At 37.8% G+C, this 16,347-nt stretch overlaps 1 pseudogene; it reads left to right on the top strand.

Moving 5' to 3' along the window:
• Positions 1–1,263: 1,263 nt before the first annotated feature.
• LOC145098752 (ubiquitin carboxyl-terminal hydrolase 4-like) lies at positions 1,264–3,457 on the top strand (annotated as a pseudogene).
• Positions 3,458–16,347: the final 12,890 nt, after the last annotated feature.

The raw sequence follows: 16,347 nt of genomic DNA, 5'->3' as shown, positions 1-16,347 counted from the left end.
ATTGAACATACTATTTATTATAAAAAAAATCATAGGGACCATTATCTAGGGCTTTTTTCAAGGAGTGCTTTGTGCAATGTTCTCTACCTCGGCTCTCCTCACCTGCAAGCGACCTCAGCTCACCTCTTTCCACCGGAGACCTCAGGCTCACCTCACCTCACCGGAGACTAGAACGATTGCTCAAGTTTCTAAGCCCTAGGGCTGATTAAGGTATGTTTATCATGCTCTCGACACACCTCAACAACACCACTAAAACACATTCTTAGTCGTCGACTTACTCTGCTAACCAATGTTCTCCATATCGCCTACTTCTTGCCTTCCCATGGTTCGCTAATTAGATCCGATTCGCCAAAGCTCACGACTCCATGTGAGTTCTTCCCTTTGTGTTGTATCTGAAGAAATTCGAAAAGTTTATGATCAATGTTCATGATAATTACCTGATTGAAATCACTCTCCGTAGACAAATGATTTGAACACAAAAAAAAGTGAATTTGGAAAATTTTTATTTGTTCACTCGTGAACCTTGAGAGCAGGTAACCTGTTTGAATAAATGAATATGAGATGTTACTTTTAAAATTTCTGATTGCGAGAGAAAAAAGAAGAAACCTATAGAGCATGTAACCTAGTTTCATATGTAATTTCATTAAGTTATTTAGCATACCTAACTAATTGAGGGTTAAATGTTTGTTTTCATTACTGTTAATCTATTGTTTCCATATGGACCGGGTAATCTATTGTTTCCTGCATTTACCCTTTCATCATTTTCGATTTCCTTTTGCATTTTATATGCTTTTGAGATAATCTGCTATCAGACAAGATGTATGTCTGTTTCTGTCTGACCTATTAGTTTCCCACTAATACTGATTAGATGAGTAGGGTGACCTGTTATCATGTATGCTTGCCACATAAAGTTGTATTTTTCCATGCTTGAGTGACTTGCACCAATAGTTATTAAGCAAAAATCTTGTAGTGGGTGATTTAGTTTTATTAGTTAGAGTTCACATGGTTATCAAACTAGTTCGCTTTAGAGATTTGCTGGAGGCTGCTGTTGCTATATGCTAAACCCAGCAGCATATTGTTGTTGCTGTGATATCCTAAGTCCTAACTTTTTACAATTCTTCCCTCATTTATTCTCACCATTTTTTAATCTATTTATCCTTGAAAACACTTGGTTTATTACCTTTCTAAAGATATTGAAAAAGCCTAGTAATTCATGTTGTTTGTTATAACTTCACTCAAAGTTTGACCTCAACTATTTTGCTAATGTTCTCATATATCTTTTTCTTAAATCATAATTTTCAGGGTCTATATTTTTGTGTTCCATTTCGTGAACAACTACTCAAATATTATGAGAAGGTTAAAAATCCAGATGTAGAAGAAAATCTCCTTACATGTTTGGCAGAACTGTTTACATAGGTACACATTTTTACTTGTAAATAAGCTTTTTAATGGTAGTTATTCTTTTCTCTTAATCACTTTATATTCTACACAATGGGCTTTTTCCATAGCTGTAACCATTCCATATTTTTTTTAAGTTGCATTTTATTTTCCTCATTATTTATATTCACCATTTGGGTTACTTGTATCAGATTAGTACACAAAAGAAGAAAATAGGTGTTATTGCTCAAAAACGCTTTGTACAAAGAGTGAAGAAAGAAAATGAACTTTTCTATGGTTACATGCATCAGGTATTATAATTATATTATATAATAAACCAACCTCTTACATCAAATATGAAAATCCGTTTACGCTTAATTTTTCTGATGATGTTTTGAGTTTTGTGTAGGATGCACATGAATTTTTGAACTTTTTGTTAAACGAACTAGTTGATATACTAGAGAAAGAAACAAAAGGTACAAAAGAACATTCATCACCTCCTGAAAAGATTCCCAATGGCATACATGTCCCTCTGGCCAATGGTGTAAGAAAGGAGCCCTTGGTTACATGGGTTCACAAAAACTTTAAGGTATATTCATATCTTTATTATTTTTCATTTTACTTAGCTTACCAATATCAAATATTAAACTCATCAATTATCCTAATTTTTCCAATTTCAGGGTATACTCACAAACGAAACAAAGTGTTTAAGATCTGAGCCTTGATATTGAGCAAAACAGTTCCATTACAAGTTGCCTAAAGAACTTCAATTCCACCGAGACTTTAAATGTTGAGGATAAGTTTTTCTGTGATAAGTGCTGCAGGTTTCTACTTTTATTTTTTATTTTTTACTTTTTTGTAATAATGGTTTTTTTATGAAGGAAATGTAAAGATGTTTTGTTTTACAGTTTACAGGAAGCACAGAAGAGGATGAAGATCAAGAAACAGCCGCATATTTTAGTGATACATGTCGCAAATATGCCAAATCTGAAAGGGTTCTTTTCCATTATAATGGTCATGGTGTACCTAAACCAACTGCCAATGGTGAAATTTGGTTTTTAACAGGGTAATTATATGTTTTTATTTTGCACTATCTTTCTATATTCATGCCTTGTATTCAATAGTTTCCCTAGACTAATTTCCTCTATTCTTGTCAAATGTTGTAGAGTTATACACGGTATATTCCATTGCCTATCAGCGACCTTGACTCATGGCTCAAGACTCCCTCCATATATGTTTTTGATTGTTCTGCTGCAGGGATGATTGCCAATGCCTTCATAGAGGTATTATTAACTATTTATTTCTTGACAACATTGTTATTATTGTTTGACTAAATGCTTGAATATCATTTATATGTATATAACTCCAAGATTGGACTCCCTCAAGTTCTTCTTTAGGAACTTCACCAAGAGACTGTATTCTACTTGCAACATGTGAAGCACATGAAAAAGTCATGAGTTTCATGTTGATGTCTTCATTTCTTGCCTTACAACTCCCATCAAGATTGCCTTAAGATGGTTTTGCACTCGATCATTACTACATGAATCACTTGATTATTCACTTATAGACAGAATACCTGGGAGACAAACTGATCGTAAGAAACTTCTTGGTGAGTTGAACTGGAGATCATCTGCCTTTATTGATTATTCACTTGATTGTTCTCCTGTATCTTATCCAATGTTACCTCCAACTCATCAACACCATATGTGGTAATAAACACATGAACTTGTTTATGATGTTATAATTCTTGAATCTTGATTATTTTGGTTATGGTTTTACCACATGTCATTACAGGGATGCATGGGATATGGTTGCTGAAATCTGCCTTTCACTTGATTGTTCTCCTGTATTTTATTTTGGTTATGGTTTGACCACGTGTCATTACAGGGACGTACATCACTTAGAATTTTTCATTTTATTCATTTCTACATTATGACAAATCTATAATTATGAGCATACTTCCATGTCTTGCTTGCTTTTCAGTTTTTTGGTGAGTTGTGCACAGTTTGATGTTGTGAAAGCATCTGGATTGGTTCCTCCTGTGATGCGATCATACAGTAATAATATTAATGGGTATTAGGATTTGACAGAAGGTAAATTGATGACATGACAACAGCAAATCCTACGAAAGAAGGGTATCTTGGTCAGCTTGAGTATACTTCATATGTTGATTGCTACAAGCAAAAGTAAGCATTCAAGTCTTGTACCGTTTCGTTTCTAAACTGTTGTGATCCAAAAAAAATAGAGAGAGGGAAAAAAGTAATAACCATATATATATATATATATATATATATATATATATATATATATATATATATATATATATAAATTTGTAATCCATAAAGTCAGAAAAGACATAGCCCCTTCCCTTCCTTTACTTCTTGTTCAATTTTCTTTATGTTGTACATTCCAGTAACTGATTTTTCATGCTGCAGGTTCTGTTTGAAGATTTAGGCAACTTTAAGCAGGTTAACTCTGCCCTCTTCACATTTTATTTTCTCACAACATTTTGGCATTGAAATTTAACATTGGTGATCCATAAACATAATGCTCCAAGCTATAATGATGTTCTTTATCACTCAGTATTATTGGCTAGCACTTTGTATCTCTTTCAAGCATGTATATCTTCATAGTGGATTTGAAAAGTTGTTTTTTACTCCATTAATTCCCACTTTTCTAGTCAATTAAATTTTAAAATGTGCTTACCATATTCACCAATGATGTTGCAATATTGGTGATATGTTGATAGCTAAATCTTCCAGTATTTCACTCTTTTCTATTTTCTTAACTCTCATAGAAACACAATGTTCTTATTATATTTCATTTTGGAACAACTTTTTTTAGTACGTTCATGGGCTGGCAGCTCGATCAGTTCATTATTATCATCATCTAGGACCAATTCTACAAGACTCCGGGTTCTTCTTCTTGTATGTATAACTCAATGCTTGGATCTTTCTTTATTCATAAAACACATTCTTTATGTCTCTAAAGTCCTACTGATCATATTTATAACTGTGTTTATTTTTCGTAAAGGAACTTGGGCAGGAAAGAGCATATGTCAGTGAGACATTATTCACCTTTGTATTCCTTTCCTTCGTCCTAGTAATTATTCTTTCCATTTAATGTTTTGTAAGCTCTAATTACTTTGCATTTATGATTGTTATGTACATTCAGTTCCAATGGTTTTCTTTATTACTGACGGGGCTGTTGAAAATGAGAGAAAAATCTGTGAAGTTATAAAGAAACAACTAGAAAACAAAGGATCAGAATTGGCCCCACGTATTAATACGTTTGGTATAGGTATTGCTTCGCATTATTATTCCCTCCTTTTACTATACATACTTATTTTATTTTTTTGACAGCGAAAATAAGCAGTTTGTTTTTAATTGTAAGTGTGATTGACATTGCGTTCTCCTTTAATTTGATTTCCACTTTTTCTTAGATCTGAAAGATTTGATAAGCTTGCATACCTTTTTTTTCCTTGATTGTGCAAGATCATACTGCAATCATTACTTTTTGCGAATGCTTGCAATGATTGGCAAGGGTCATTATGATGCTTCTTACAATGCATGTACATAATTCATATGTGTTTCAAAACATTAAAATTTAAATGGAAGGGAAGCCAAGGAGTTTGTTCCTCTTCTTTTTGTGTTCTATTCTTTTACCCTTGGCTTCTAGTTATTTGTATTTGTTGTCATCTGTTTTTATCTTTTTGACGCAATGCAACATGTTGCTGCTGAAGGCATAGCCTTGGTCAAACAGGCAGAAGATGCTACAAGTAATAAGAAGGCAAAAAAGAGATTGCAGGTTGATCCTGCTACATGGCCAATAATGATCTTTAGGGTCTGCTAGAAGGATTGGAGATTGCAGTTAAGCTTCTATCTAATACTTCACGCCAAGGACTTGATGAATTTAAGCTAGCAATGTTTTACTTGATTTGGACATGAACCCTAAGATATCATATTTTGACATGGCTAGAAGCTTTGGAGGAAACGAGACTCAAGCAAAAGTAAACACACAGAGAGTTGTTGGCACATAGTAAGCTAGATAATGCAATTGTATATAAATGAGTTCATTTTTTATAACATTTACTGACTATTGGAATAATTATTTGTATTTGACATATTAGTGAAATAAATTATCTTTGTTGTTTATGGTATTTTATTTTGTATTATGAGGTTTTTAATGTATTATTTAATTTGAAAATTAGTAAATCTATAAATAATATTTTTTTTAAACATTTAAAATTATGATACGCAAAAATGTGTGTCATCTTCATTTATGACATGGCCTTTCTTGATAGGGGCTTTCTTGATACGCATTGTGTTTCATTAACACGCGCGTGGTAAGGTTATGACACGCGAATGCGTGTCGTCTTCCTTTATGACAGGGCCTTCCTTGATACGCATTGCGTGTCGTAAACGCGCGTCGTAATTGCGCGTCGTAAATGCGCGTCGTCTATAGACGACGTGCAAAAATGCGTCGTCTCTCTTTATGACAGGGCCTTCCTTGACGCGCATTTGCGCGTCGTCTGAGCCTTTTACGACGCGCAATGAGCGTCGTAAAAGGCTGTTTTTCTAGTATTGATGATTTGTTGCCTACAAATTGATTATGCATTGATTATACGAAAACGCATCTGTAACTCGATGTTATAAAACGTGCTTTTGTGTATAATTCAACTAGTAGTAGAACAAACATATGAGTCGAAGTTTATCTGTTCCTTCTTGGATTAGAAGCTGATATCTGGGCCCCTCGATGATTTTGTTTTGACCTATGTAACGGGCCCGGTCAGAACTAAGTTGATGTGTTCAATTAAGTTCTTTCTCAGTTCCCAGAGACCTTGAAAGAGCTACGATTGCCGATCGGGTTCTGAAGTATTGCAGTTATAGTTATTAGACTTATCCAAGTGGGAGACTGTTGGATAAGGTGTCTAAGTCCATAACTATTTATGGTAAGTACTTGACCCAAACCGACATGATCCATTTGGGTTGCATGGCACCATGCAATTGGATAAACTAAATGAGAGAAATAACACATATGGTTTATTAATATATTATAAGTTCTAATATATTAATAATATTATCTAATTAGTTTTGAAGTATTGAAGTATTGCAGTTATAGTTATTAGACTTATCCAAGTGGGAGACTGTTGGATAAGGTGTCTAAGTCCATAACTATTTATGGTAAGTACTTGACCCAAACCGACATGATCCATTTGGGTTGCATGGCACCATGCAATTGGATAAACTAAATGAGAGAAATAACACATATGGTTTATTAATATATTATAAGTTCTAATATATTAATAATATTATCTAATTAGTTTTGATCAAGAACTAATTTAGAATTAATTAAGTGATCAAAAGATAACTAATTAGATATATGGGTAGATTAAGTAAATCTTCCATATCTTATATAGTGGGCTAAAAGGCTCCATGGATTATCAAGTTGGGTTCCACCCATAAGATGCTTCATGGATGCTCCATGGAGTTAACCCATGGATCAAGAAAAGAAGAGTCATGGAACATTAGGGTTTACCTAATTTCACACACTATATAAGCAATGTAACTCTCCCCAAAATCGGCTACATTAAGAAACAAGAGGGCTAGGCCGATTTTGCATGTGTTAGAGTATTCTCTCAAGTTTATTCTTTGCACTTGGTGTTGTGTGAAGCATTTGAGGCATCACACTTGATGTGCTAGGCTCACAAGGTTTCAAGGAACACTTTCAACAATAAGGTATGTAGTTCTATCTTTTATACAAAGAAAATTGTACCCCATGTATGCTAGATAGGTTCATAACCTTGGAAAACAACTTTGCATGATTATTATACAAACATAGATCCAAGGTTATTAGGGTTGCATGTACACTTATGAAGTGTTAGAATGCTCAAAACCCATCAGATAATTGTAACGCCCGTAGATCCGGGCTAGTCAATTTAGAGGCAATAAGTGTCGAAAATGACTTTTCGACAAATGATTATTTAGAATAAATAATCTTAACCAAGTTGTAGAATATGTCTCAAGGGTTCCATACATATAAAGAATGCCGAAATCAGAGTTATAACGAACAAGTTATGACCCCTCGAAGTTTTTCGGCAAAACCGTCATGGCACCGGGAGACGTAAATAATGAATTTAAGATAGAGGACTTTTGAGCCTTAGTGATCTAAACAAAAGTTGTAGTATACATTAAACCGAGAACATACAAAAAAAAAAAAGAACGCCCAAATCTGACTTCGTATGAGGAAGTTATGATTTTTCTAAGATTTGACTTAGCAGTGCACGGCCCGAAACTCGAATTTTAGTTCGAGCGGTTTTTGGCTTACGCGACCTAAATGAGAGTTGAAGATCTCATTAATAGGAACTCAATGGTAAAAAGATAGACGAAAACGGATTTTGTATGAAGGAGTTACGAATTCTTCGTGGTCATTTAGCAGTCTAATCTCCTCCTACTGTTAAATTTAAGATCGGTTGAGAATTAGCCAACGGAGTCTAAATTAAAGTTGTAGATCTTGTTTTTACCTACGCGTGGATATAAAGAACTTTGAAAACGGAGTTCGTATGCGAAAGTTAAGAATTTTTTAAACTCGGCTGATTTCCACCCTATGTGCGATGCCATGTGTCAGCACGAGGCTGCGCCTGGCTGTAGCCAGCCTGGCTCACGACGTGAGTGACCCCCCAGCCTCCTATAAATAGAAACGCCCCTCTCCTTCATTCCTCACACCTTAACCCTTCATTTCTCTCTCTATACTCTGTCTCTAAGCCCTAAAACCCCCCGAAAAGCCTAGGGAAGCTCCCTAGCACGAGGCGGAAGCCCTGGAGCGCCCGAAGGCTCCGAGAAGAAGAGCCTTTCGGCTCGGGAATGCTGCTCCAGCGGAACCCGGTTTTGAGAAAAACCACTGTAAGTGAGCTACGCCTAACCTATCTTTAGTATAGCTTATGTTTTAATATAGTAACATTATTAGGAACATAAAATAATTATTTGGGCTATTATTATGAGTTATATAGAGTGTTGTTTAACGCCTATATAATAATAACAATAGCTAGACTATTAATTAGTCACGGTTAACGGTAGACTAAACCCTAGTGATAATGATACTAGGTTTTATCGAGGGATAATTGTTTTGAGATAACGAAGCGCTGTTCGAAGGCAGAATCACCACCTTTTCAGGTGAGTGCATAGTTACTTTCATCTTACACATAGATATGAAGTATTTTAATATAAATTACATGCTATGTGTGCATATTGTCTGAATACTTGCTGTCTATGCTGGTGAAAGATTTTTATACATGTTTTAAACGATGTAAACTGTATAAAGTATTTTATATCTACAAAATATGTTGGGTAAAACATGGGTAAATGAATGATGAGGAATAAAAGCTGAAATAGAGGAACATTAGTAGTACGGACCTTGTGCCCTATAGGTATACATTGGCAGCAGTGGACCTAGTACCCTATAGATGAGCACTGGCAGCTGCGCCACAACCCATGGATGTTTTAGATCTACGGTAAACGTCCTAGCAGTTGCGCTCTAAGGACAGTATCGGCAGTTGCTCCTAATAGGGAGCCTTATGACCATGACAATAGCGTTTAAAGGTCAATACCGGCAGAAGCGCCTCATAGAAAAAGTCCCAATTCTGGAAGCTGCGCCCAAGTGATAACATTAGCAGCTGCGCTTGACCACTGTGTCATTGGCAACAATGGACTTCATGTTGTTTCCTTAGGAATAAAGGAGTGAGGGTTAGCAGATCCTTAGGGTAAATCCTTAAGAAGATAATGGGAATGGGAAATTGGCTTGATTATTTGATGTTTAAATATAATAATTATATTATTGTGGGTTGAAAACCCTATGTACTCACCAGGTTTCCCAACCTGACCCACTCAGTTTATTTGTATCACAGGTGTCGATATGAAGTTAGATTACACTGAGAGATTTAAAAGAGATGTAGATCACTAGTGTAAATAAATGTAAGTTCTGTTTATGCTTATGTTTCTGTATTGAGGATGACATCCCAAATGCTTTAAAAGTGAATAAAAATATATTTCTTTAGAAATGCTTTGATAACGCGATTATCATGTTTTTCTGGGAACAAATTCCGCAACATTTTTATTAAAAGAGATACTCTGATTTTTATAAAGCATAAACAAAATCGGTATTTTCTGGCCGTAAAAATGGGGATGTCACATTAAGTCCCATCTCCCCACCCCATTTCCAACCTCCATCACTTGAGACGTTTTCTTTCAAAACCTAGTCCCCATTATTGCATTTTGAAACCTTTGAGTGTGTTTTTGTGTGTTCCAAAGGAAGAAAAAGGTGGTGGTGAAGCTTGGAAGCTAGAAGCAAGCTTAAATCTGGAAGTCTTGCATCATCCTACATCTCCAGAATGTATAAAGTTCCCACCTTGATGATTAAGTTGTTAGATCTAGCTTACATGGTGATAATATGAGCTTTTGGCCCCAAATTATGACTTTCTTGTGCATGGAATGCTATAGAACATTTGGGCTGTCCTTTTGGACGTTTTTCCATGTCTTGATACTTAAAAATATGATCTTGGCCCTTGAGATTCTTCCATGTAAGTCATTAAGAGCTTTACTGGTTAAGAAGAGTTAGGGTTTTGATGTTGGGTTTGTTCTGGGCATGAAAAACCATAAAGTTGGAAACTTTATGGTTTGGGATATGATTTAAGACTAGATCTGAGACTTAAGAGAAATGACTTAAGGGATTAAGTCCTTAAAAGTTATATTTTTAAGCCATTGTGTATGCTGGGCATACCTGGACGTACGCTGAGCGTATGCTGTTAGGAGCCCGATCAGGATCAAGGGTACGCGGGGCATAGCCGAGTATGCTGGGCATACTCGGTCTGTCTGTGTTGACTTTTTAACAATTGACTGTTGACTTTTTTACCAAGTTTGAACTTAGGGACTTTTGGAGTATTTTGGTTTATCGGTATGTGATTGGGTCCCGATTTATTGTTTAGGCGAGCGGTAGAGTCAGTTTGAGTAGCAGAGATCCATTCAGCCATCCTTTTAATTGTGAGGTACGTTCACTTACTGTTCCAATGGGTTAAAGGCACCAAGGCCGACCCATTTATTGAGTTATTGTGTCCGAGGATGTAGGATTTCCATGATACTTTTATGTGTGATTTGTATATATATATATATATATATATATATATATATATATATATATATATATATATATATATATATATAGAGAGAGAGAGAGAGAGAGGGAGGTAGTTTAATTGTGGATTGACATCTATTGTATGTACATGTGGACAATGCTATTCTGTGATAATGGAAAAGAAAATATGTTGTTTGATAATATGAATACGTTTAATCTTACATAACTATTGTCATTATCACACATTCTTACTAATTAAATCGTCTATCAGGTTATTATAGACTTATTATTATTATTCTCATTTTGTTAGAATGTTGTCAGAATGTTTATTGAGTCATATTCTGTAAGAATCAAAATGAGTGAAAAACGATGTGTGAGAACAAAAATGAATAAGAATTAGTGAGAATGCATGAAAATGACAATGGTTGTGTGAGTTTGAACATATTCACATTAATAAACAAATTATTTTGTTAGTAATTCTCATAGAATAGTATTGTCCACACGCCCGCATAATAGTTGTCCATCCACATTATAACCTAACCCCATATATATATATATATATATATATATATATATATATATATATATATATATGTCGACATATGATTGGTTGGGTTGAGACCATGCACCAACAATCTCGGTATGGTTGGGTTGAGACTGGAGGTCAACAAACCTGGTATGGTGAGGTTGAGTTCACGTGTCAACAAACCTGGAAGGTTGGGTTGAGGCCATGTTCCAACAAACCCTATATGGTTAGGTTAAGACTAGAGGTCAACAAACCCGGTATGGTAAGGTTGAGGCCACGTGCCAACAAACTTGGATGGTTGGGTTGAGGTCAAAGACCAACAAACCCTGTATGCATGCTTGTATTGTATTCGTATTATGTGTGGTGTGGGGTATTTTGCAAAACTCACTAAGCTTTGGCTTACATTTTGGATTTCAATGTTCAGGGGTATGAACTCACTAGATGAGAAAACACGACGATTTGAATGCTAAGCGTTGGTTCGGGGCTTGATAACACGCGAGGTTCCTATGTAATATGAAATGGTATACAAATGTATCTAATTAGACTTTAACCCACTAATTAGATATGATAATACATTCCAATGAGTGAAAACACTTCAAAACAAGTGTTTGGAGTGACCCGGGTGACATCTACGAACGTGTGGGACTTGGGAAATGAGTTTACTCTAATGAGTTTACTCTTCAAGAGTAAACTCCTTATGGAGTTTTCGGCCCTAAGACCATAACCACATGAGTTCATGGCCGTGAACTCATGGTTGGTAGGTTTTATGGTGCTAAATGTTCAAATAACACTTGGGAAATGTTGGGATGAATTTATCTAAGGCTTAGGAATGAATTAAATCAACAATAACACCATCAAAGGGAGTTTACGGCCCTAAACAAGGAGTTTACGGCCGTAAGCTCCTATATCCCTCTTAGATTGATGATTTAATTGCCTTAGACCAATCACATGTGATTCAAACAATTTTTACAAGCCTTAGGATGAATTTTGGGCACCATTTGGCTTATCTTTATGAGTTTACGGCCCTGGAACCTATCCTTGGGGGGTTATTGCTGTAAACTCTCAAATGAAGAGTTTTTATTATATTTAAGGTCCCTAAATCGATTATGGTTGGTTCTAGGATTTATTCCAAGGCTAATGGTGTGTTTACATAGCTTTTAAACACTTGAAAATGAGTTTACTCTCCATGAATGATGAGTTTACGGTCCAAGCATGTTCTTGGGAAGTAAACTCATGTTTACTCCTCAAAAATGATGATTAAGGTGTTCTAAGTTCGAATTTGTAAGCCATAAAGACATATCTAGGTCCCAAAATTGGTTTAGAGGGGTTTTAAGGCACAAAAACCCATTTTACTTGATTTTACGGCCCAAGCATGCTCCAGGGCCATAAACTCATGAAGATGGTCCTTTTTCAATGTTTAATCTCGGTTTTGAAGGCCTAAGGGGTTGAAAAACAAGTTAGGGAAGTTACCTCAAGGATTTGGAGCCTTAAATCAATGTTTTTGGACCTTGAATTTGGATTGAGGAGAGAGGTTAGAGAGAGAGAGTAGTGAGAGAGAGGAAAAGCTTCTAATGGAAGCTTAGACCACTTTAAATAGTGTTTAAGATTTGGACACGGTGGAATTCTACCCGATACCGACGTTAGACGTGGCTTTTGGTCACACCCGATCAAGTTGCCGTAACCCGATATGGTTAATTCTAAATATTTTCCAATTACTAGAATGGGGTGATAAAATGAGTTCTATATGCGTTGGAACACCCATTAATTCATAATAACAATCTCAAATTAATGACTTAATTTAATTGCATAAACAGAAACGAAATTGAAAACGACGAATAGATTATCGAAATGGGTTACGAAAAGGATTACAAATAATGGTACGAACTTCGAGTTGTTACATTATCCCCCCGTTAGAGGGAATTTCGTCCCGAAATTCAAAATTAAGATACAAATCATGGATCTGGAAAGAGATGTGGATACTTCTGTTTCATTGAGTCTTCACGCTCCTAAGTGAATTCCGGTCCCCGCTTGGCAATCCAGCGAACCTTCACTATCGGGATGCGACTTTGCTTTGTATGTTTGAACTCTCGATCCATGATTTCGATCGGCTCCTCCACGAAGTTCAAATTTTCGTTGATTTCGATCTCATCTAATGGAATCACCAGGGTTTCATCGGATAAGCACTTCTTGAGATTTGAAACATGGAAGACGGGATGGATGTTACTGAGCTCATGGGGTAATCGAAGTTTATAGGCTATAGCCGATCCTGGAGAGGATCTCGAAGGGTCCAATGTACCTCGGGTTAAGTTTCCCATGCTTTCCAAAGCGTACCATGCCTTTCCAGGGCGAGACCTTCAACAGGACACGGTCTCCAACCTGGAACTCCAGAGGTTTCCAGCGATTATCTGCGTAACTTTTTTGGCGATCTTGTGAAGCTTTCAATCGTTCCCGGATTTGGATGATCTTCTCGGTGGTTTCACGGATGATTTCAGGACCAGTGAGAGCACTGTCAGGGACTCGACTCTTGGCTAGTTGCGTGTCCCCTACCTTGGCCCAGCATAGAGGGGATCTGCACTTGCGACCGTAGAGGGCCTCAAATGGAGCAGCCTTGATGCTGGTGTGGTAACTGTTGTTGTATGAGAACTCAATCAAGGGCAGATGTGTGTCCCACGACTTTCCAAAATCAATGACACATGTTCTAAGCATGTCCTCCAGGGTTTGGATAGTTCTCTCACTCTGTCCATCAGTCTGAGGATGATAAGCCGTGCTCATGTCTAGTTTGGTTCCAAGAGCCTTCTAGAGAGACTGCCAGAATCTGGAGGTAAACCTGCTATCTCGATCAGAGATAATGGACGCAGGTACACCGTGCATTCGGACTACCTCTTGGATGAAAATTCGCGCGAGTCTTTCCATCTTGAATGATTCTTTGATCGGAATGAAGTGAGCGGACTTTGTCAAATGATCAACAATTACCCTAGTGGTATCGTACCCACTTGGACACTTGGGTAACTTGGTGATGAAATCCATGGTAATCATCTCCCATTTCCATTCGGGTATCTCGGGCTGCTGCAGTAGGCCCGAGGGTTTCTGGTGCTCGACTTTCACTTTGGCACAAGTCAGACACTTGCCCATGAACGTAGCTATCTCAGCTTTCATATTTGGCCACCAGTATTGCTTCTTGAGATCCAGGTACATCTTATGCGAACCTGGGTGAACAGAGTATCTGGTCTTATGTGCTTCCTCCATGACAATCTCCCTGAATCCTTCGGACTTTGGGATCCAGATTCGGTCCATGAAACAGTAGACTCCGTCACCTCTAATCTCAAGTTTCTTATCCATTCCCCTCAAGGCTTCGATTGACACGTTCACAAGTTTGAGGGCTTCTAACCGGGCTTCTCGGATTTGCATGGATAAGTGGGAATGGATAGTCATCGTCAGGGTCTTCACTTTTCGGCTTGAACTCTCCTTTCGGCTAAGGGCATCTGCTACCACATTGGCCTTTCCGGGATGGTAACGGATTTCACACTCATAATCGCTGAGTAGTTCTACCCATCGTCATTGCCTCATGTTCAAGTCTTTCTGATCAAAGATGTGCTGCAGGCTCTTATGGTCTGTGAAGATCGTACACTTGGTCCCGTATAGATAATGTCTCCAAATCTTCAGTGCAAAGACTACGGCTCCTAACTCCAAGTCGTGCGTAGTATAGTTGACCTCGTGTGCTTTCAGTTGTCTAGAGGCATAAGCAATTACTTTTCCTCTTTGCATAAGCATACAGCCTAAGCCTTGATTAGGCGCATCGCAGTAGACAACGAAGTCCTCTGTCCCTTCGGGTGGGGATAGAACAGGCGCGCTGCACAAGGCTTTCTTCAATGTCTGGAATGCGGTTTCTTGCTTTTCACTCCAACAAAAGGGTACACCTTTCTATGTCAGAGTGGTTAAGGGTTTGGCGATCTTGGAAAAGTTCTGGATGAATCTCCGATAATAGCCGGCGAGACCCAAGAATTGACGGATTTCTGTGGGTGTATTCGGTGCTGACCAATTCTCTATCGCTTTAATCTTGGAAGGATCCACATGAATACCCTCCTCGCTTACCACATGACCGAGGAAAGTTACCTTCCAAATCCAGAATTCACACTTTGAAAATTTCACGTACAACTTCTCGGATCTAAGGGTTTCCAACTCTAGCCTCAAGTGTTGTTTGTGATCTTCTTCGCTTCTGGAGTAGACAAGTATGTCATCAATGAACACAATGACGAACTTGTCCAGATAAGGATGACACACCGGGTTCATCAGGTCCATGAACACTGCTGGTGCGTTGGTTAGACCGAAGGGCATCACTACGAATTCGTAGTGTCCATATCGAGTCCTGAAAGCGGTTTTGCAAACATCACTCTCATGAACTCGTAGCTGATGGTACCCTGACCGAAGGTCTATCTGGGAGAAGTAACTAGCTCCCTGGAGTTGATCGAAGAGGTCATCTATTCGCGGAAGGGGATATCGTTTTTTGACGGTCAACTTGTTCAGCTCACGGTAATCGATACACATCCGAAAGGATTCATGTTTCTTCTTTACAAACAATACCGGAGCTCCCCAGGGTGAGGAGCTTGGTCTAATGAGTCCTTTGTTGAGCAACTCATTGAGTTGACTGGATAACTCCTGCATTTCTGCTGGAGCTAAGCGATACGGAGATTTCGCCATGGGGGTGGCCCCAAGAATTAGGTCAATGCGGAATTCGACCTGACGTTCGGGAGGGATTCCTGCAAGTTCTTCGGGAAACACATCAGGAAAGTTACAGACTTCGGGAATGCTCGCGAGGTCTTTAACTTCCTGTTTCTCATTGATTACATGGACTAGGAATGCTTGACACTCCTTACGCAAGTGTTTCTAAGCTTTGATGCACGAGATGATACGAAGATTGGAGCTGAGTTTATCGCCATAGATTATGAGAGTCTGGCCCGAAGGAAGGTTGAGACGGATGGCTTTTTCAAAATAGAGGATATCAGCATGATTGGGACTCAACCAATCCATGCCAATGATAACATCAAAGCTCTTTATGGAAACCGACATCAGATCAATGGGAAATGAATGGTCATTCAGGGTAAGGGTACAACCTACGAACACCTCTTTAGCGCTTTCTTTCTCACCGTTAGCCATCTCAATGGTAAACGTTTCGGTTCATGGTTGGGGATTAGGTTTAAGATTATGTTTGAACGCATGAATAACAAAGCTTCTTTCAGCACCTGAATCGAAAAGAATACTAGCATATGAGTTGTCGAGAAGGAACGTACCCGAAACAACGGTGGGATCGACGACTACCT

The sequence above is a fragment of the Lactuca serriola genome, chromosome 4 (genome assembly GCF_051521515.1).
Source record: "Lactuca serriola cultivar US96UC23 chromosome 4, Lser_US96UC23_V15, whole genome shotgun sequence".
NCBI classification, from domain to species: domain Eukaryota; kingdom Viridiplantae; phylum Streptophyta; class Magnoliopsida; order Asterales; family Asteraceae; genus Lactuca; species Lactuca serriola.
The sequence above is the reverse complement of the archived record's forward strand: the minus strand, read 5'-3'. Positions and strand labels throughout refer to the sequence as shown.